At 39.7% G+C, this 23,873-nt stretch overlaps 1 protein-coding gene across 2 annotated transcripts in view; it reads left to right on the top strand.

Annotated features, from left to right (window-relative positions):
• Nucleotides 1–243: 243 nt before the first annotated feature.
• The window catches only part of CELF2 (CUGBP Elav-like family member 2), a 540,383-nt gene continuing 516,753 nt past the window's right edge, over nucleotides 244–23,873 (top strand). For both annotated transcript variants that reach the window (XM_053942011.1, XM_053942012.1), the window contains exon 1: nucleotides 244–398. The gene's annotated coding sequence lies outside the window, so the exon portion shown is untranslated. The remainder of the gene's footprint in view (nucleotides 399–23,873) is intronic.

The following is a 23,873-nucleotide window of genomic DNA, read 5'->3' as shown; positions in this document are numbered from 1 at the left end:
AGACTCAGACAGCAGACAGCATGGTCCCAGCATGCTTTTTGCCTTTTTTTTTGTTTGCACAGTAGCTGTCAGTTGCAGCCCTGCAGGTAGTAGAACCCAGTGGGAAGAGGGGCGGGACAGAGCGATGCTGCCTGAACTGACAGCAAATTTAAATTACTGAGCTTTCTTTTGCTTTTTTTCTTTCTTTGAGTGCCCTTTCCCTTTTTTTTTTTCTCTTTCTTTTTTTTTTTTTTGGTATTTTTCTACTCTGCGACAAACTGAAAAGATTCGAGCACACACTAATATAACAACCCTGCTTCGTCGTCTTCTTTTTTTTTCCCCTTCTGCTTCCAGGATAATTAAAAGAGAAACCTGTAAAGGCAACGTTCCTTCAAGCAAGTTGGTGCTGTAACGTGCTGGTAAGATGAATTTAATTTATTTTTTTTTTCCTTTCCTCATCTTTTCCTCTTTTGGAGCTGAAAAGCTTTTGTATATCTAATGCAGTCGTAACTGTGGTTCCCCTGCTGTGGAGGGTTAGAAGGTAATGAAAAGGTGCAGCGGCTTGATATGTGACCTTCTCCTATTACTTAAAATGGGGAATAACAGCTTTCGTGTCTGTCCTCATGATGCTTTTCTCTCTATGAATTGACTATTTGCTCAACAGAAGAGATGCTGTGATTGTCGCACTATGACAATGAGGACTTGATTGTTTTTTGGTTACTGTTCCTTGCTCCTATCAGAACAGATACTTGAGTTGGGGGGGTTGAGTTTGTGATTTTTTTTTTCCCTCTGAACGTTGCCTGAAGCACTGATATGACAGAGGGGTGGAGATGGGGGTGGAGGAGATGGTCTTGGGTATCATCCTGCCTGTTCAGCTGTTTATTAGGTAGAGAAGTGCAACACTGAAACTTTTTTTTTTAAATAAATAAATATTTTTCCACTTTCATCAAGTGGGGTCAGTGTATCCAGGATTTATTGTTGTCCGATGCTGGGTAAAGTTCTTTCTGTCCCTTGCATTTTTCCTCTGGAGAAGGGGGGAAGGGGTGTTCCACTCCATACCTTGTCATACCATTGTAGTAGCTAATTGCAAGAAGCTGACAAACTTTGAGATGAAATACCAGGCGTTGCTTTTGTAAGGAATGAGTTTGATGCTGTGGATCAGCTCCTGTGAATGCCAGCCTGCCAGATACAATCAGATCTGTATTATACACGTTACATTCCTGACTTGCAAGTACCCTGATTTCCAAGGTCTCCTTTCTAGTACTAGCACATTTTCTTTTTTTTTTTTTTTTTTTTTTTTTTTTTTAGCAAATAAGATGTGTTTTATTTGTGTTTAAGCTTACAAAACTTAAAAGATGGTTTGTTTTTCTCAGGCTTTCTGAATGTAGTTCTGCCAGGTATTGAATGCTACAACATCTACTGAAATCAACAGGAAAACTGAGCTTTTCCTGTATTTAAGAGAAAATTGCTGAGTACTGGCAGGACTGGATCTTATGATTGCTGAACTATCTCTGTTTTCTCAACTGCAATTAATTCTTGTTGCACTTTAGGCTGGATCCTGTAGCTTTTACTGCAGTATTCAGAATATGCACTATTCTTACACTTAGTTGCTGTTTTGTGGTCATGCTGATGAAAACTTTTTGAACGTAGGATGGGAATTTTAGGAGAAATTGAATAGAGTTAGAAAACCAATGTGATTTAGTCCTTGATCTCCTTGAAAGCTCTTTTCCTTACTTTTATTCAGAGATATCCTGAAACTAATAATCTGCACATTGATACATTAGACTTTCCAGACTCAAAGGTCTGTTTTGCCAAATGCATAACGTGATATCATGAGAGAAGTTCTGCAAGGAGGGTGGAGAAGAGGAACAGGGGGACTGAACACAGAGTCCTTTTCATGTCGATGGAGAGAGGGAGAGGATGTGCCAGTGCCATATGGAAAATCACATCCTCTCACAGAAACTTTGTTAGGGCAGAGGCTTAAGGGTGCTGCACTTGCAGAAGTTCATCACTCCCTATTTCAGTCTCAGTTTCAAGCACTGCAATACTTTTCTGAAGGTTTACTTTGCTTGTGCAGAAAATACTGTTGGCTTGTGAAGTGAGGGCATTGGAGCTCCCACATCTTGCTTCTGCCCTGAAAACTTGCCTTCCCCCACACCAACATCAAGGTCTGCAAGGCCCAGAAAATTAGGCTTTGTCCCTTGTAATCCTAAACTCCCATCCATTTATAACCAGAGAAGAAAAGGGTTGAATTCAGTGTTCTTGTTATGGAAATAAGTTTTTATTCACTCAGTATCAACTGACAGTTAGAAGCGTATCTGATGTAATATGAATAAACTGTAGGCTGTTGTCGGTAAATTATGCATTTATAGTCTCACATTCTCCTAGAAACAGTGCTTTTACAATGCTCAAGTGGCCTAAGGGGGTGAAACAACTACCAATACTCTCATCTGAGCTTCCTAATCAGCCAAAGTCATGAGAAGTCCATGGTGGTTGGTTCCCACTGTCCATGGTGGGCATCTCAGCCGTAGGTGAGGCTGCAGGGAGTGGGTGAGTCTGAGTTTAGCCAGGGGTCTTTGGTCACACAGGTGATGTCAAAATTACTGTTATGAGGCAACATGAAAACATAGTACAGCTGAGTATAGATGGTAAGTTTTGTGGCAAGAATGGATTCCTAAATTCTTAAACTACAACAAAGCAGATATCTGTACATTTAACTAAAAAAACAATCACCCCAACCCAATCTACCAGTCTACATCCTCTTTGAATGTAGTCTTTAAACATATATATTTTTTAATTTATCTGTGTACTTTAAATTGCTGTTGGCTTCTAGCAATACTGTCCCCTATTCAGTGCCTGGAAATTTCTAGTTGAATGCAACTGCTTTCATTGTAACAAAAAAAAAGAAAAGCAAGCCAAAAAATTTGCTTTAATTTCCTGTCAGTTAGAGAGAAATAAGAAAACACTAGGCTAATAAAAATGATAATCTGAGTTTACAACTGTTAACAAGATTCCTGAATAGAAATGGTGCTATTATGCACAAAGAATTTCTATCATCACTGGAGGAATGTAGTATAAAATTATAAGGTTTATTATTAGGGTCCTGTCAACCAATCAGAAATCAACCCATAACCTTATTTGTGAAATACCATAAGTTTTAGCATCTTCCCTCCCCTCCTACTAATAAAATATTAAAGAAAATTTTATAATTAGAAACTTTGATAACATAACTGTGAATTTCATTTACAGCAAAAAGCTAGCATAATTCTGTATTTCTTCCACATCTCTAACGTTCCATATAAAGTCACTGCAAGTCTGAGTTGCACACAGCAGGTAAAATTAAGGTAAATCACAGACTTGCCATGGGAAATAATGATGGGATTTCATCAGTTGCTTTCTCCTGGGAGAAACCAAATTCCCAGATTTGTCTCAGGACTCTGAAGAATTACTAAAGAATGTCATAGCATCTACTACCCTGAACGAGATTATTTATTAGCATTGCATTTCTGGTCAGCTCAATTCAAGTGTGATAGAATCTCAGTAAAATTCTTAGATTTTAACCATTGCAAATTATTTCATTTCATTCTAGGAGTAAAAGACTCTTAAATTTCTCTTCTAACTGCAAATGATTTATGTCATTGTAAGGGGCTTGCTCTGTTTCCATTTGATTTAACATATTAGCCATGGTCTTCTTTCAGCAAGAACCACTCTTGCAAGAACCCTGTACATAGGCTCAGAGTGACCCCAAGTCTCTGATCCTCCCCCACTACCTGATTGATAACATATTGGGCTACCACCTGCCTAAACACACTTCTCCCACAAGTCTGGCAGCCAGTCACAAGTCCTTCACCTCCTTGTGATGTGCACATGGCTCACTTCAGAGTCCTTGGGGCTCCTAACCCTCTGTAGAGTATAGAGAACCCTAAAAATAATCTAAAACCTCCTAATGACTCTCATCACCTCCAAGGCAACAGAGCTCACAGTATTTATCAGATCTCTAGATAGGAATTAAGAATATAAATAAGTGTTTTATCTCTTAAGGTAAACAGTAAAATAATGGCAAGAAGGAAACAAAGTGAAAAGAGAATTAGAAGCCCAAAGAGCTCATTTCTAGACCGTAATTATCATCACCTAAAGCCTTCCTGGGGTTGCTTTGCATGTCCCATGGCCTGATAACTTAGTTCTTGAAGCCACATCTTTCTTACTCACATTTTTAAAGACATATACTGTCATCTTCCTTGGGCATGGCAACAAAGTGGGAGCAACCCAAAAGCTCTGCATATTTTTTTTTTTTAATTTGTCTTCTCAGTCTGGAACCTCCAACTGCCTGTGTGTTACCCATAAAGGTGATTGTTCTCTGTCCATGACATTTGAGCAACAAATCATCTGATTCATCTTATTCAAATTTACGTGCCTATATTGTAGACACCAATATGTGAGTGAGCTACCTCTGGCTCTCATTGCAGTCAGAGAAAACAACCAGGTCCTTTTTTGACATCTGTTTCCTTATAATCCCATGGAAAGATGTCATATTCAAAATTCAGACCATTTCGTTTCCTCTCCTCCTCAAATTTTCTCAACTGTTGACTTACTTTAGACATCTCTTGTAACTACTTCATGAAGACAGAGGGCTTAAAACTCTGTAAATTACATACATTGAATAACTACTGACTTATCAAGCCTCATATACCTGGCATTGGGCTTCAAACAAGGCTGATCCTAGTGCAGTTAGGAGTGGATTGCATAGGCACATCCATACATCACTGACATAATGTCACTCATATATATCATTAGTCCTCCAGGGCTGCTGGAGGGAAGCTGTCACAAGTGCATTCCAGGCAATGTGTTTAACGTCTAATTAATCTTGTTCTTTGTGGTTAATTTTATTAGGCTGAACTGATCTAGTGAAAGGAGGTGCTGTGATTGGCTTATTTGTTCTACTTAGTAGGCCAGTGGCATTTAAAAGTCATGCTGCAATGCTATAAAAAATCCCAAACTCAGGAAACTCCATGAGTGTAATGAAGTCTACCTATTTTAAGCACCAGTATTATAATGAGTTGATGTTCCTGATGTAAATTTTCTTATCCAGAGGACACTTTGTGCATTTGAAAGCTTTCAGACTGAAACTTTGTCTTCTCTAGATTTTTACAGCTAAAGGTGTGTTAAGAGTGCAAAAATTGTGTTCTGCAGAGCAACCCCCATTTCCCAAAGGTACCTCACACCTTCAGCCCACCTGGCCATCTGTGGAGGGGTTTTTTGTGTCCTCTTGGCCCTGTGCTGGCCCCATTCAATTGTTTTCATGTCCAAGTCCGTGGTAAGTGACATGAAGGGCTGTGAGTGATGCTGATGGGTCACAGCCCACCTGAGCAGAGGGTTAAAAGGGTCTGAGGGAGGCAGCATCAGAGCAGCCTTGCTTGCAGAGGAAATGATACCCAAAGATGACCATAACCAGCATCAGTCAGGTGGAAAATCTAGTTAATTCAAGGAAAATCTAATTAATTTAAAAGGCAAATGTGCCAGCACATAAATGTATATTAATATGTATATCAGAGCATGGTGTTAGTAATGCCAAGGTTGTGGGTTCAATCCCTGTATGGGCCATAAACTTATGAGTTGAACCTGATGATATTTGTGGGTCCCTTCCAACTCAGAATATTCTGTGATTCTGTGATTCTATGATATAAACTCATAGTATGGCTGTTGGACATATAAAACCCCACTAGACAGGTGAGGCATTCAGCAATAGGAACATACTCTGCCACCAGACAAATGTGATCTCCCTTTAGGATTCATTCCTGTCTTCGCTTAGGTAACCTTCAGCATCTTAAAGATTAAGTGTAGGCTTGGTTTAAGTCAGATACACTGGATTTTGCCATTCATTTAAGCATAAAATGTTTGATTGTCCACTCAGTTGTTGATCCACTTCTCAATACGGTGGTATTCAGTCAATGTAGGTTGGGCTTGATGATCATGGAGGTATTTTCCAACCTTAATGGTCCTATGATCATCACACATGATTGAGATAGCTCTATTCTGAACCTGAGCTCTGAAATGTTGTGCAAAAATAGTCTTTATTCAGACAATGGGACTGGCCAGATTTTGAAGCCAGCAGAAAATGTGTTATGATGCACTTGAACTGCTCACATAATAACAGAGCTCTGAACACAAGATTGGGTCTCTGACATATTTGCTGTTTCCAATGATTAATGTATAAACACTGTATCAGCTACTAACACAGTGAGCAGTCTAGGGGGCTCATGGACTGCATTTTGGATAACAAGAGACAGAAGTATCAATTAATAGTGGCTCTTAATCCATCTGATGCAATTGATGTTTTCCATAGGTGCTCCATTAACAAGCAGCTCGCGGCTCTACCAACACCTTTCTTTCCCTGCACTCTAAGTCCCTGAATTATGAAGGACATGTCCATACCAAATGAAGGTTTTGCACTCAAGAGCAAAGGCTGCCTATCCAGTGTCACAAAGTAAGAGACCACTTTCACAGGACATTAAAGGCTGGGTACTCTTGCTGAACAGGTTTACACATTTAAGCCTTGATCCTGCAAGGACTTATACACATACTTAACCTTACACACTGCGAATGAAATCCTGGGCCTCTCAAAATCAATGACAAAAGTCCACTGACTTCAAAGGGCCACTCTGTGAATAGCCTTTTTGGTTTCAGCGCAGCCACACAGCGTGCAGAAGTGTGTGAGCTGATCTCCTCAGCCCTGTGTGCTTGTCTCAAGTCTTAAGAGATTGAGTGAGCTGCTAAGTGTATCTTTCAGAGCACTTCTGTCTCACAACAAACTATAGACATTCAAAGATGTTTTCTTGTTTGATCTGTGCTCTTTACGAGTTTTGCCCAAACCCTGTGGTAAAACCTGCTGAAGGAGTCTGTGAGCAATCCATAATACAATTCTCTCCCTGGCTAGTATCGCATTCTGAACAGTTCGTTTTCTTTACTTTCCAAGAGATCCAATCCCTGGAGTGAGGTGATTATGCTGGAATCACATCTTTCTTTTCTAAAGAAAATAATCTATAGCTCACGTGATTTTATAGGAAATCTGGGAAATATCTGCTGAAATGACTTACAGGTCAAAAAAAAAATAGTGTATGAATTTGTACAGGATTCAACTGCTGGTTTTCATCTGCTTTCTGCTGGTAATTGAGATACCTTCTTGCAAAATCTTACATCTGTCTCAGGATCTGTTGAAGATCAGAAATTCAGTCCTGGGTCTGTCTCAGTGTATAAATCTCTCCTCTGGCAGTGGTTTCCCTCGACTCTCTGTGGAGTCCTGAGGAGTTGGGTGAAATGTCCAGGAGAATGGAAAGTGGTAACAGCCCCATTTTTCAGCACAGATCCCTTTCCAAAGCAACTTAAGTCAATGATCCAATGATGCTGCACAGACCCTCTGGTTCAGGGATGGTAAATTATGCTCCCAACCCTCACAGTGGCTGAGGTACTGGAGCTGGGGGGTCTTGGGCTGTCCTGAATAGCACCAAGGTGTCTCAGCTCCAGTAACAGAGCTCATGCTGGAAAATGCAGATCCTGTGAATGAAACAGCTGTGCTGGTGTGCAGATGCACCAATGCACCCTGCACATGCTCAGGACTAGGGAGGTTTTGGCTGCCATCTCCCTAAGCCTGCAGAAACATTTGGACAATATGTGTACTGTAACAAGGAGCAAGGGTTAGGAAAAGATAAAGTTTTGCATCCCAGTTATGCTTTAGGATAAGCCTGTGTTAGCATTTGTGTAAGCCAAATTACCTCTTCTCACCCAAATTGGTGGCAGTCATTTGAGAAGGAGAGTAGGCTGGGTGAGCTCAGTGAGCTTTTTTCTCTTACAGCATTTTCCTCTGACACGTTTCATTGCTCTAGCAGCAAAAAAAAAAGAAAAAAAAATCTCGAGACTTTACTCTTTTTTTTGGCTTTTACTGTAAAGGTATTTTAATTTTATCTTCATCATGCTTCTGTAATGGGCTTTACACATTCCCAGCAAAGTCCTGTGTGAAATTCTTAACCATAGAGATTACAGAAATTTACTGCTTCACTGACGTGGTCAAGTTGCCACAAAATTGCATTTGTTAATGTAGCTGTGAAAACACATGGCACCTGCCATCTCTGAGCATAAGGGTTTTAAATATGGCTTGGAAAAATTTAAGGATGCCTGTAAAATGGGGCTTGGCCGTGTCAGTTTAGCTTTAGAAAGGAGACTGTGCTATAAAATACTCACCCATAATTGGACACAAGTGACAGCTTTACTTAACTAGTGTTCACAAATGAAGGAGCAATGAAAATGTTCTGCCTTTCTCAACCCAGAAGAATGACCACAGCAGATGTTAATACCATTGAGAATGGCTTTATTGTAGCTACAGGTGAGACAAATGGAGGATTTATGAGTCTGGGGATTGAGGGAAGGGGAGGAAGGGTGAAAGTCCAATGTTATTCCACAGAAATGCAATGTCCATTCCATAGCACACACAGTGCACTAAAGCAGAGGCTATTCTGTGTCCATGAATTCATGAGCGTGCCTAGTTTTTTTTGTTTGTTTTTAAGTACCCAATACCTAGAATCACAAACTGAACATGATTCTGCTGTTTATTTCCTTATGTTCTACCCTGTACCCATTTAAGCTGATGGCAAATCTCTAACTTAATTGATAATATGAGGTAATCAATGGCTCAAAGTCTGGGAACTCAGTGACCCGTGGAAGTGTAAACAAGAGACAACGTTGTTTCTCTGATGAAAGTCCTGAGATGAGGCTTGGCCCAGCATCTGCTGGATCCTTTCTGTTCATTTTAATGAGCTTACAAAAGGTCCCTAACATAATGTGCATTCAATAGAAATCAGCATTGGTTTTTCAGGCACTGATCCAGTAAAGCCCTTAATTATGTGCTTAAGATTATAGTATGGGAATAGTCCCATAGAAGCCACTGCAACCACAGAAATGTTTTAAACTCAGCAAGTAAGAAAATGTTTTGTTGCTGGAGTATCACCACATTTTTTTCCAGTCAGTGACCTCTGCCAAGAAAACTAACAAATTCAGTTTCTAGAAATCTGACAACATGAGAAGCCATAAATGCAGTGATATTCAGATTTTTATACTTTTTTTTTTTTTTTTAGCTGCTTTATATTCCTTTATGCCCAGATATAGCAAAGCACTTAACTGCAGTTGTGACGTGAATAGGAGTGCTTGCATCTTGAAACTCAAAGCTCCCTCCCCTTTTAGATTCAGGGTATGCTCACAGGTGGTGCTACTGTCTGTTGTCAGTCCCAGCTCTAGATAGCATGATGTTTTTAAATTTATAAAAGGTAAAGCTGCAGTATAAGTAGGAAAATATTCTCCTCTATATTTAAAGTAAGTTCTGGTGGTTTATCCCAAACTCTTTAACCAGGTACTTTTTTAGAAGAGCTGCTTAAATGCAGTCTGAACTTCTGTGCCATGTGGAGCACATATTGCTTAACTGCTTCGCTCCAGCTCATCCCACCTCACTGGAGGGGACTGCGTTTCTGCATCCTCTTGTTTTCATGAAACCTCTTGATATTCACCAGGATTTTTTCAGGTAATGCTGCTTACAGCAAACACAGCCTGTGGTGTTTCCAAAAGTTTCCTGCTGTCAGAAGCATTAGGGCCAAATTAAAAATATTGGTTTGGGAGAATGTAATCTTTTCAGCACAGGCTCTGGTCAGCTTGGCTGTGTGCAGTGCCAGTGCCCAATAGTAATGATGTCCAGGCACAGGGCCAAATGCTAAAACTGCCCCCAGAGTGAATATACTCACACTCTGTGAGAGGAGCAGTAAAGTATTCTTGTTTTCTGGCCAGCAACATCACTTCCCAGGAGGATAACTTTTGCCAGGAGTATGAATAAGCTGCATTGAGGCTATGCCTTATGGCAACTGCTGCATCAGGGACTGCTAAGTAACTCATAAATAAGCAGTCCCTGCTGCCCCCCAATTCCAGTATCCAGCTTCAGAAGGTACTCATGTAGGTCCAAGTATAAAGGCTTGCACAGTGGTCTCAGTGGGCTCTGAGAAGCGCCAAAGCAGAGGTGGCTACTTTCCATCTCCGGCTCCTTCGACTGGCCATAATTTTTCTGGCAAGCACAAATATGCAGAGCCTAGAAGGATTTGGCTTCTATTCTTCAGCTCATATTCATCATGTGGGTTGCTCCAGTGAAGTTATGAAGCCAGGAGCTCCTGATATGGTAGGATAAAGTCTCCACCATGGCTGAAATCTTTATTAGCAAATTAATTATGAATAAACACTGGGAAAATAGGCACACTTTAATAAACCCAGCAACTATCTTGTTTTGGGCATACAAGTGTATTTATACCCACAACAGAACTACTATTAAAATGTAGGGGTTTTTACATTAGTGCTCATTTTCAGTTTTCTTGAGAACAACTTCAGTTCCACTCACATAGGCATGCCAAACCTTCTGCTGATATAAATCAGAGTGATCCCTTGAAGTCTGGTGAGCATCTAACCCAGGATGGCAAATAAGCTTCTAGAGTCCCACTAATCATTGAGAATGATAGAAGTTACTGATTCAACATGTACAACTTTTTAGCACCATACAGACAAAATCATTTCAGGCAGGAATTCCTACACTAGGGATAACCATATTCCATAAGGAGGTAGTAGAGGTTAACTGCATTCTTGCAGCAAGGCACCCTGTTTTGGTTTAAAAGGTTTAAAACCTGCTTACAAGGATGCAGCAGTTCTAAGTTTTGTGCAGACAGGTAGTAACAGATATAATAAAGAATATGAGCACTTAGACATCTATAATGTTCTATATTGTGCCCCTGTATGAGATGTTCCCCAGTTCAACTGCTGATATACAATGATCCAGCTCCTGCTTCTTTGCAGCAGAATCAAGAACTCTGATTTCAAATAAGCCAATAAAGTGATGTTCTGGAAGGCAATACTCTGCCCTTGTACTCCTTTTCTTCAGCTACATTTTTGTTGCCTTTCAGGACATTTCCTAATTTACTGCACAGATACCTTATTTTGGAAAAAGATAGAAATATCATCAGCTGGTGTGTTTATCTAAGAAAAATCTGCATCATTTAGACAAGGATAATCAACCCCTTCTGTATACAAAGACAATCTGAGCACCATAAACCAGAAAAGCACAATAAAACCAGAAAAGCATTGTCACAGTTTAAATTTCTTTATGTTCTTGTCTCCCATCAGTATAAAAATATACTTTTGTCATGTAGCTACTTATCTTTGGTCGAATACAAGACTGAGCATACAGAAGCAGTTCTTTTTTTTCTGGTATTTCCAGTCAGCTTCATACCTCAAATTATTAAAAACCTCTGGGAAGTCGTTCTCATGAAGTGTGATTCACAAATTGTATGAGTTAGTCTTCAAAGATTTTATTAAAATAAAAATGGAAGTCTATGACCCTTACTAGTGGTTTGTCTTATATAAATGTATTTCTCTGCTTGACTTTCACAAAATACATTAGGACAGAATAAATGACATTGGAACAGGACAGGAAACACTTCAAAAGGAACTAATTTTCACATGCTGCAAAACTAGTTTGGGGACCATCTTGAAAGATCCTCCATGCCTCCCCTTTTCTTTATGCAGCTTTATTCATTGTCTTAAAATCAATTTGCCAGAGCAAGAAAACTTATTCTTAGAGAGGTGATAAAAGTGATTTTAAAAGTCCTGGTGATATCAGTGGTTCATATTGCTTCTGGTGAATATGTTGTGGGCAAGTCTCTGGGGTTCTGTCAGTCCTAGGAAGAAAACAGCCAAGCACCATCCTGTAGCCCCACGTGCTGTTGAGCTGCTGCAGCTCAAGTCCATCCACACACACACCCCCAGCCCCAGGCAGAACTGCCAGCATCCAACTTGTCTGTGGTACCTGCTGTCCCCAGCCCAAAACCTGGAATGTTTTAGAGAGTGACATTTGGCACAACCCAAAGCTCTGCAGGGGAGCAGGCTATTGACTAAAGGTCTGTGAATGGTCAGGAAATGGTCCTTAGGCCATGTTCCTGGTCTGGATCTTCTTATTAGTGTAGACATAACTAGTGGAAACACAGATCAAAGGGAAAGTCCTCCCCAGAATACTCACAGACTCTGATTTGAACTTCAGCCAGGTGCAGTTTCAGACTTTACCCACCCTGTTAGAGGGGACCTGAAAAGAAGAGGTGGGAATAATTGCTGGCAGGTGTCTTTACAGATTAAGTAGGATGTCTTCAACCATAAAAGTGTATCCTAACTTGTGTAATAAAAACTCAGTGTGTTGCCATAGCCACAGAGCATCCCCGAACCAGGAAGTTTGGGAAGATGGGAAAGTTCTGTAAACTTGGCTTGATCTTACAGCTTGCTCTAGGCATCCACTAAGTTCCACTGATGGACACAGGACTTGGACAAACACCTGATCCAACCTGGTCCAGAATCCTCCTGCCACTTGAAAGAGTGTGGGCTGAGGCAAGTATTATGCCTTCCTTAGAGGAAAGAAGGCTGACTGTTGGTACAGAGCTTTGAGAATGGATAAGGGCTGCTGGAGTGGAGCTGGCTTTCAGAGCAAGCACGTCCATCCAAATAAACACTCCAGGTACTCATCAATATGCCCTTGTCCAGGAGCAAATTGGATTCTGAACAAACATCCAAAGATATAAAAGTGTAAATATACTGATGCTGTCCTTTTGGAAAAGTCAGCTGCATACATTTACCAGAGCAAGAGGGGGTGAGGGACTGGGGATTGTGTTATTCTACTCACTTTAAATGTTAGTTTTGATATTTTTTTTTCTAAATTAGTCTTTACAATTCACTGCTTCCTGTATTTCCCAAAATTATTATTAACAAATAAACAGATCTTTCTTAGTTCTCTCTGAAACAATAATGGCAAAGGCTTTGTCACATGTGCAAGAACTCCAAATTAGGTGAAATTTGCTTCTGGCAATGGAGTAGTGGCACCATGCAAACACATCTACTAATAATGATGCTTCTTTTTGTATGTGTTGTGCAAGCAGCTATGGCAGGATATGTTCCAAACCTCATTTTATTAAATGAACAGTACAGACCACTAGTAATTGTTATGTCAGGGGAAAATAAAAGCATAAATTGTGCATATGATAGGATGATGTGAAAATGCACATAAAGGAGCACACCAATGTGCTTTCCTTCTGCAGGATTTTGGCAGACTTTCCAAACTGCCCAGTTTAGAATTAGCAGGGTCAGAGAAGATGTCCCAAAATTTAGTATAATTTGCATTTGTCAATACCAGACTCCTCTGGGGAGAGGTAAGTTCTCTTTTCACAGAATAGATAAGTCTTCTAGAATATTTCCCCAGACAGATTCTCTTCTGCACATCTCCTTGCCAACTGGAACCTTTTGATTTCAACATCCTCAGTGCCAAATTCTTTAATGGTGTAAATGAGTGAAACTCCACCTAAGGCAGTGGAGCAGATCCCATTTGCACCTGCAAAGAACTTGGCTTTGATTCTGTAGCCAAGGAGAGATTAAAACCATTGGTTCTAGTAGATTTGTTAGCCTGTAAAAATGCTCCTCATCTCCAGTTGCAGATAGCTCTGTAATCCAGTCCAAATGTGAGAAGGAAAAGCAGCAGAAAATGCTTTTGAGGACATGAATCCTGGAAAGGGAGTGTGATACACCGGAGGATAACAGGATTTTGTGATCTCTGTCTTATGACCAAGGATACATTGCCATCATTTTGATTCTGGTCTCCTCACTTGCTCTCTGTGCAGCTTTTTTCCAGATCTCCTAATGTGAACCACTTATTCCAGATTGCTCTTTGAAGAAGGCATCCATTGATACATCAGAGATTAAATGAGTCACTCATGATGGATTGTGCTTCATGGCTTTATATACCACAGAAAATTATGCATTTTACACTACCTTGTAAAATAACCATTTATCTAAGTAAACATATTGACTTCTTTTGGATTCATATGAAAACTATCCTGGGCTGTGAATCTTAATTTAGCAAGCTCTTGACAGGCAGGAGAATAAGACAGCTAAAAATGATAGAGAAGAATCAGTTACTTAAATGTCAATAGAGGGAGGTTAAAAAATGAGCTCAAAGTAACAGATCAATTTGTTCTCCAGTGTCCAGCCAGAGGTACAGACTTGGCAACTTCTACCACCTTTTCCCCCCTCTAGGAAAGGAAGGGGAAGGGGAAGGGGAAGGGGAAGGGGAAGGGGAAGGGGAAGGGGAAGGGGAAGGGGAAGGGGAAGGGGAAGGGGAAGGGGAAGGGGAAGGGAGAGGGAGAGGGAGAGGGAGAGGGAGAGGGAGAGGGAGAGGGAGAGGGAGAGGGAGAGGGAGAGAAAAGAAAAAAGAAAAGAAAAGAAAAGAAAAGAAAAGAAAAGAAAAGAAAAGAAAGAAAAGAAAAAAAGAAAAGAAAAGAAAAGAAAAGAAAAGAAAAGAAAAGAAAAGAAAAGAAAAGAAAAGAAAAGAAAAGAAAAGAAAAGAAAAGAAAAGAAAAAGAAAAGAAAAGAAAAGAAAAGAAAAGAAAAGAAAAGAAAAGAAAAGAAAAGAAAATCTTTAGAGTTTTTGGCAGTTGGTTTAGTTCCATCAGTTGTATGCTGCTATGATGTCAATTCCAACATGAAAACAGCACATACTAGACAAAGAAATGAGGCCAAATGGTTAGAACAAAGGGAAATGGCTGAGAAAAATTTTCCAGAAATTCTACCTCTTATTTTTTCACATGTATTATAGGCACCAAAGCAAGGTATCTCTTTTCCAAGCACCATAGTTTGCACATCTGTAATAAGGAAATTATTCTTCTGATCCAGATTCTCCCCAGAGCCTTTCCATGTGGGTCACAGTAACATTTGAACATCTGACACTGGTAAAATTGGATCAGCATAAATGTGCACTGATTCTTCTTCTGAGTTGAAAGCATCAGAAGGTATAAGAATTGTGAAAGAATGCTGTTTAAGAATGGAGGTAAAATGGCCTCATCCCAGGTCCGTTGGGAAGCTCTGTATTTGTCTGTCTAGTGGAAGAGGAATACAGGTCAGTACTTGCTCAGCTTTCAAAAAAACAACAGGTTAAATTTTCAAATAACAGGTTAAATTTTCTAGTATCTGACCATTTCTGCTTGTTAGCTCAAATTGAATTTAATTGGTGCACCTGCCTGATTTTTGGCATCTCCACATCCTTTTCCTGATAAGTATTTACACCCCTCTCACTGACAAAAGGGTCCAAGGTGTTGAGTGCATCATTGACTTCAGCCAGCTTCGGATCAGACCTGTAATCACCGCAAGCTTCTGACTGCTGGCTCTAAATATTCTGGATTAATCATCTCAGAGACAAAGCAGAATATCAGAGCCAAGTATTACCTTATATATTTCTGCTTTCCCAAAGGTTTACTCTCCAAAAAATCCATTGTCCTATACGTAATATAAAATAATTCACTATGGAGCAAAACACTGTATCATGATACAGATCTGGGCAGTGATTGAAATAATAACAGACTGTTTAATTGCTAAATTACAGTAGTGATATTATGAAATAACATATTATATCTGCATTTATAATAAATTAATCCATCATGATTAAAGGTCTCTCAATGAATACCAAATGAATTAATACATGATTGGCCTTTATAAGTATAAGCCTTTAAAATTATGCAGTTTTCTGCAAGCCGCTAGCAGCCCACAGAATAAAGTGGCAATGAGGAAATCTGTCACAGGAAAACTTTTCTACATTCCATGCAGAACACCTTTTCTTTCAGAACATTTTTGCACAGTACTTGTTACCAATTATGACAGGTAGCTTTTTAACAGGAGAAAATATGCCCATAATCACACAATGTTTGGGGGAGAGGGGAAAATTACCACAATATGACTAATTTTATGAAAGACATCTGTCATTTTCTACTGTTGTAATACAAGCTGTTGAGTAAGTAAATTTAATTAACCAGATTTCTCATTTTAAAAAGGGGGGATAAAGGCTTTTACAGCATGCCAGGAGCATATCCCTTGAATATAGTTTGTTTAATGAACCCAATTAGATTGAATCATCAAATTTTCTGAACCTTAAATATCTCAAATTAATTTTTTCCACATTGTTTTTTCTATGTACCATTTTGCAGCCATTTGTACTGTGTAGTGGATGTTGTTTATTGTTGATATTCCTTTTTTAGAATTCCTGCTTAAAGCCAGGGCTTTCTTGGTGCTTGGTCTTGCACATAAAGGAAGAAATCTCTACCTAAACAGGTCCCATTGAAAAAGAGTGACATACAAAGAGTGAGAAGTGAGAAAGGCAGGGAGAGCAGGTGTATCTGTCCCAGTCATAAATAATTCCGTGAAACATCTGAGTCTTGGTCTGGTGTCATCTCAAATACTAGACCACACTCTAAAAGGATATAATTGTAAGTCAATGGCAAGCTCCTGCTTAGGGGTGTGAAATTTCCTCTGTTACTCAAATAATTGCAGACCTGAAAGGTCCTTTTTTTTTAAAGAGAGTTCATTTTTGCAAAATATTGATTGCACATCCTTTAGACAACTTATACCATACAGAAAGAAATTCTAGAAAGGTGGGTTGTTTGGGTTTTTGCAATATGTGAAAATGCTCTGTTATAACACTGCTCCCCATGAAAGGCTGCCAACGTTTATGCAGAGTTTTCCAATGGCCAGAAAAAAAACAAGACATGTGAAAATTTATTTTATTGATGTCAGTGGGAACCTCGTGTAGTTTCACTTACAGGATTTTAAGCTACCAGAGGTCAAAATCTGACTAGAATTCTCAAATCAACCTCAGTTAAAACAAATATTCAAATAATACTAAATGAGCTGATTGCAACTTAATAGAATTTGTTTTCAATTTGCGTAACCTATTTTTAGGAATACTTAGGTTAGTAGAAGATCACCTTCTAAACCAAACTCTTGGTGAATTTCTGGTGTCAGTGCACCTTCTGAATTCTGTTCTTATATATAGCACCATCCAAAATTTAATATCTTCTCCTTTTGTACACAAGGGAAGACTTCATCCCTATTCAGAAAAAAAAAGAAGAAATCAATGAAAAAACTACCCACTGCCTGGGAGCATGTTGAACTGTACAGAATTTCACTGAAGAATGAAAGTGCCTTATTTTTATCTTTTCTCTTTTTCTTAAAATTTGATTTCATTTAGAAACATTTACATAGGTTATGTGTGGGGAGCACAGCATTAATTCTGGCAAGTTTTTGTTACCCTAACAGATTTAGGAAGTTAATTGTACATAATATATGTCTGGCATTTAGAGAGCATCATTCACTTAGTAGCATGAATAGAGTTACTAAATGTGGGGAATAAGTCAGTCCAGCACATAATAGATTGCTTACTGGGGTGGAATAATCATGCAGAGAAGTGGATAGGGAAAACTGAAGGACTTTGGTTATCCTCATGTACATGCACACATTGTAAATCTGCCAGAATATCTGCAAGCTTAAACACTGGATTCAGTCCTTTAGACCAGTGTTTTCCTCCAACTTGAAGGATGAGTTGATAAGTCCAGTAAATGCCCCCTCTCTCCTGCACAGGGCCTTTGGAAAACTTCAGGTGGAGAAGGGTCATAAGTTGGTAGAAAAGTATCAGGCTGAGAGGTGAAATGTGAATTTAAACACCTCATTTTTCTTTTCTTTTCTTTTCTTTTCTTTTCTTTTCTTTTCTTTTCTTTCTTTTCTTTTCTTTTCTTTTCTTTTCTTTTCTTTTCTTTTCTTTTCTTTTCTTTTTTTTTCTTTTCTCTTTTTTTTTTTCTTTTTTTTTCTCTTTTTCTTTCCTTTTCTTTCCTTTTCTTTCCTTTTCTTTCCTTTTCTTTTCTGTGTTCTGTTCGTTTGTTTTTGGGGTTTTTTGTCATTTTTGGGAGGAGGGGGTTGTTTTATTTTGTTTGTTTGTTTGTCACATACTTCTTCTGCCCCATTTATCAAGGCTGTATTCAAGCAACATGAAGTGCCCATGTCTGGTCAGGGGAGAAAGCTGGTTTTAGTGATGCCCCATGTAGGTCCTGGTTATAGCAACCAGATGAACATATAAATCCAAAGACTTGTTTATAACCCAGGTCACTTGAATATGACTTTTAGATTTTCTTTGCTTTAACTGCCTTTCTAAATGTCTGGGACAGATTAGAGAAACACAGCTTAGAATTGGAGGACATATGGTTATCTATATTCATATCTGTGCCATACAGAGAGAAGAAATATATGGTTCAGCATGGGAAGCATGCAGACATGAAACAAACCCACCCCTGAGGGGTCAGCGGCAGAAAAGGTGTTAGAAGCTCGAGGGAATTTTAACTGAGCACAGGCAACACGCTGAAACTCTGAGACAGAACAGCTTTTAAGTGAGCACAGGCAATCCTGCAATTAATGGAGACATATCTACTCAGTATTACAGTACAGCCAACCTGCATCCTTGGCTTATTAATTTCTCCCAGTAGTACAAGTAGGTTGACGTCTTCTAAATTAAAAACAGTTCCGCCTTAGGAAGAATTGCCAAGGAATTTGTACATTAGAAGTCTCAGGAGATGAAATTCTTGCATGCTGCCTTCGCTGGGGAAGAGTACAAGCTTATCCTTCAGGAAGTGTCATCTGCCAGTTATGACAGCTACACATTTGTATTCATTTATGAATTCACCATTTACAACTGTGGCTATTTAACACAACAATTCCCTGGAAAATCTTTGGACTCTGTGTTTGCATAATAAGAAAAAACTTTCAAAAACAGCTCATCTCTTTCCGCCTTTTCTACTATTCCTGTTTTGTACCCAATGAATTTTACACAAGAATAATTTAGGACAGCATTTGGCAGGGTTGTTCTGGTCTCTGTGCACGTAGGAGGCTTGTGAATCTCTTGCAATCTTGCTACAGGGGACAACATTTCTAACAGGGTGTATTCAGGAGAGTTGATTTTTTATTCTGTGGAGTGAAAGTGTAGTCTGTCACCTGGGCAGATACAACTGTTAACTGGAACAGGGCTCCAGGTACTGAAGCCCTGTTTCTGATTCAACTAAAGATGTTCTGAGTGACCCTAAATAAATCACTTCATCTAGCTGGTTCTTTATCTTTGTATAACATCAAAATGCAGCTATGATTTCTTCTTCTCCCAGGCATGCTGTGGGAACACAGTGATGAGGTGTTTAGAGAGATGTGTCTGCTCTCCTCTGTATTTGGGCTATAATTGCAGTGCTGAAGTTCAAGCACACAAGAGTCCACCTGGGCTGCCAGCTCTTCCTCCTATGGGAGCTTTCCCTTTGACAGCTGAGGTGGTGGTGACCATCTGTGACGCTACCTCGTGGACTCCTTTAGAGCAAGAGATTGAGTGAATCTCTTCCTCTCAAGACAAAAAGGAGAAAATGAAGTACAAAACTTACCAGTGAGAGAGAAGCAAAAATCAAACTTATTAATTTTGTGCAATTTCAGTTGATTTCCACACTGTATTTAAATATCTGTACCCTTAGGAGTTGCTCCTGATACTTCCATGAGTCTAATTTCTTTTCCTTTCTTGGTCTCTTTGTTCATTAGTAGTGGTGAGGCGTTGCCAGAGGAGAGGAGGATATCATCTGGGAGAGGAGTAGGTATTATTTAAGTAGGGTATTGACTTCTGGGAAGTACAGGGGAGCAAATGAAAGAGATCTGTTGGTGGACTCGTGTCTCAGAGAAGGTGAAGCAACATGCTGCTTAATGTATATGTAATAATGGGAGATTTATGAGGAGGGGGGCAGGTTATAAGAATAGACCACATTAATCTTCTGCTTCAAACTCTTCTCATTCATCTCCCAATAACAAACTGAAATGGTCAAAAAAGTACACTATTCCTTTAGGCTGGTTTTGCCATGATTTTACAAAGTCCTTAAAGAGATTCCCAGCAAAGAGATTCTCCTCTTTGGTTTCTCTAATCTTCCCCTAGTATCCTACAGAAAATGCAGAAAATTCCTATCCAGGATGTAGATTTGCAAAAACATGTCTCATCACCATGATTTCTTTTCACTTCAAGCTTTAAGTCCATTCCTCCAGACTCCCACCTTCCTTTCTTCTTTCCCTTCTCCATTGCTAATGAGATAGAAGAGTATCATGTGACTGCTATCTGCTGATCAGCCTGAGCCTGAGCTCTGTGAGTAGATAAATTTGCATTCAGAACATTCAAATACAGCCACATACCTGAATAAGCATGAACAGCAAAAAGGAAAACAAAACTACAAACAACAACAAAAACTTGACAAGATAAGATTTTCCCTTAAAAGCCATATGAAGCAAAATTCAGCAAAAAGCTGAATTTCATGTGAATCCACTGGCAACTGTCTGCTACATGTAAGGGTTGCAGAAGTGATGCATGGCTGCTGAAGCCATCCAGATGACTTGGCAGTATCTCAGTAAAATAGGTTGGGCTAATCACTCACCATTGAATTCTATTGTGCGTCTGAATTTCTTGGCTTTGGTGCAGTGCAAATGTTCTTTATGATTTTTGGTTATCTTTAAAAATATCTTCCAGAGAGTGGAGGCTCTGACCAGACAGGGATCATGGACTCCATGGAGTCATTTTTCTTCACAGAGTAGTAGAAGTAACACTGTCACAACAGCAAAATTGTATTCTGTCCAGGGAGTAAATATATTGATTGCTTACTTAGCAGAACTGGCGAACAACGCATGTTACTCCGATTCACTGCAGCTTGCACAGACTTCCAATTTGCTTTTGGATGTAGAACTTGATGTATAAAGCCATGGGCTTTGTGTCTGTGACTGCTTTTCTGCTTCTTCTCTCCTCCCTGTGTCCTACCCCACTAGAGATCAGCTGGGATCCATCTGCTAACAGCCTTCATTAATTCAGAGGGACCAAAGCTTCTGTCATACAAAGCACTTCTGCTGCCCCAGCATTTTTAACCCATTTAGTGCCTGGAAGTCTCTTTATTCAGATGACTGCCTGGGGAGAGAATATAGGCTTAGTTGAGATCGTCCATGGGAGGTCAGTACTGGACATTTTCCAGTTTGTTTTGTAGCCATCAATCTTATTAGTCCTCTAGAGGTTTGTACCCATGGTAGAATCACAGAATCATAGAATATCCTGATTTGGAAGGGAGCCATGAGGATCATCAGTCCAACTCCTGGCCCTGCACAGGACAAGCCCAAGAATCACACCGTGTACCTAAGAGCACTGTGAAAATACTCCTTACACTCTGGGAAATTCAGTGCTGTGACCATTAGAAACTTCCTGGATTGCCAAGATTAAATAATATGGTAGGACTTTAAGTCTTCAGATCAACTAGAGATCAGTTTAGCAGTGATGACATGCTGTCTAGACACATGGTTCCTCAGCTGGTGAGGAAAAGATTGGAGAAAAGATTGGAGAAAAGATTGAAGTTCTTAACCTAAAAGCAGCATCAGTGGAAGCTTCTCTATCTGGTGCTTGAACAAGGAGCTTCCAGGTTTGAATTTAAGAGAAAACCCTAATTTAAACAGTCTTAACACTAAGCTATTGCCCAGCTCCTTTGGTGAACCCTTCTGCTGATATTGCTTTTGGGGGAAATATAGAACTTTGGATGTTCTGGATATTAGCTACACACCTCCCCAAGACACACTCATTTTTAAATGCAGTTGAGTCAATCAGCAAGTGAATGTCTGACTAAGCAACGAGCACTTAATTTTTCATTTGTTTTGTTCTGCCTTTGGGAGTTTGGTTCACTTTAACTATTGTTTCCTTCATAAATATAAATGCCTGTGATGTAGGATTGCTAATATGTGTCTCCCTTGGGTTTAGTATATGTGGATAGAATCCTAGAACAGTTTGGTTTAGAAGGGACTTCAAATGTCATCTTGTTCCAACCCACCTGCCATGGCAGAGATAATTTCCACTAGACAAGATACCTCAAAGGTAGAGAAATCCTACTTGACTCCAAGGTGTGATTCGGGATTTCTGGTAATCCATTGAGTAGGAGATGTTGGGCAGCTCATGCACAGCATCCATCCAGCTCCACCCATTCGTCTGTGACTGACCAGTTCACATCCATGCTACACCAAAGCATGTGCAAACTTCAGCCTGTGCACTTCAAAGTAATTTCAAATGCTTTATTTGCCTAATGTGTAGGTTGTTCCTAGATGCACCCAGCTTGTGCATGCATGGCTCCTGCTGAAGTCACAGTAACACAGTGTGCTTGTGCCTGCACAGGCTGTACCCATCCAGACCAAATGCTGTGTGAACTTACCATCAGCCCACGACATTGCTGGAAGTTTCTAGGCAGTGTGAGTTTGCATTGACAAATAAGACTTTTTATTGATTTCAACAGAAATGATGACTGTAAATATTCCTTTTGGGTAAAAAGCAGATCATCCCAAAGTAAAAAGGTGGCTGGTTGCTATGGTAGTCTACTAGATTGTGGGAAATATGCAGGATTCACTGCTGGAAATGAGTTCATGTCTCCTCAGGCAAGAAAAGCTTGGACTGGTCATAGCTTCATCCTAGGGTCAATGATTTTAATCCTCCACATTTTCTGAAATAGGCAAGCTCTTTGCTATCCAGCTACTTCACTGATTGCAGATATTTATGTCACCTCAAATATGAAAACTTTACTGCTGAGCCAAATCCCGCAAGAAAAAGTTTGTATTTTTTTCTTGAAGACAGAGATAACCTTTATCTTGGTCTTCTCAGAATTCAAGGTTTATATTATAACAGTGCTTGTCCTCCAGGCCACCAATAACTCCTGAGTCCATGAGAGACTTCAGCCCAGTTTGACAGCCACTCTATATTTTACACCAGCAATTGGTTTTGCACGCACAAAAGGCAGGACTAATCACAGTGTCTCTTGCCTGCCAAAATTTTACGGGAAGGACCAGCCCATGCATTAGCTGGAAAAAGCCCAGAACACAACACAGATGCAAAATATGCAGGAAGTTTGGCTTCACAAATTCTGCAGGTCTTGTGAGGCGGGAGGGAGATGTGGAGGAAGGATTAAATATTCTGCTTTAGGAGAACCCCTCGAAATGGCATGTAAAGCAAATCCTCCGCTCTGCAGAGCTTCCTGGGAAATGACTGTCCCAACATTTATCGCGGCTTATCTCTGGCGCAGTGTCCTTTCAGCGCGCGCACTCCGCTGCCCAATCAGCCCACCAAGCTGTGCCTTATCTCAGCCCTAATCCCTCTCCTCCTCACTCTGGAAGAGCAGATAAATGGGAGGCAGGTGTGTTGCATCCAGCATGTTAACTGAGCGAGTGCTCCCCAAATCTGCTTCTTCAGCTCTGCCTTTTATCTTGTCTTTAACACCAAGCAGCCGCTGCTGATAACAAGCAGATTAAAAACACTATCAGATTAACATTTTTATGTAATAAATGGTCAAGAACCTCACATTAAAAGAGTATCTTTCCTAGCATTAAGCATCCTTCACTCACCCAGGAAGCCTTTATCAGCTTGAACCTGCTCTACTTGTTGCATAATAAATCTCCGAACCCTGATTTCATCGTGAGGAAATTCTTCATGAGGACAGCAGGGAACTAAATGGATGACTGTGTTTGAAAGGGAAATAAAGCAAAAAGATTAAAGTGCTGGTCTTCTTTAGTTTAAAACTAACTTTCTGCTAAATCTTTTATCTGGGGGATTGCTTAGTTTGGATGTCCCATGGTGTGGCACAAATTTTTGCTTTCTCCAGGGCAGTTCAAATTTAGCTCAGGTCAGATTTACGTCAGATAAAATATTTTTCTTAATGAAAATTTTCTTAATTTTTCTCCAAAAACACGTCTCTGATCCACTCTTCCTTTACAAAATGTTAATATTACCATCAGCACTTTTGCTGCATGTGTTTATCCTACACATTTGTCTTTGATAGTTTCTGGTGTCTTTTGTTTACTAACAAAGTATTTCTCAGGCCAAACACCAGGCTTTAAAAAGTGGAAAATCTGAAAAAAACTACTTTGATAAACATGGCTACGGTAAATGT

The sequence above is a fragment of the Vidua chalybeata genome, chromosome 5 (assembly GCF_026979565.1).
Source record: "Vidua chalybeata isolate OUT-0048 chromosome 5, bVidCha1 merged haplotype, whole genome shotgun sequence".
NCBI lineage: Eukaryota > Metazoa > Chordata > Aves > Passeriformes > Viduidae > Vidua > Vidua chalybeata.
Note: the sequence above shows the minus strand (reverse complement) of the source record. Positions and strands in the feature narration are given on the sequence as shown.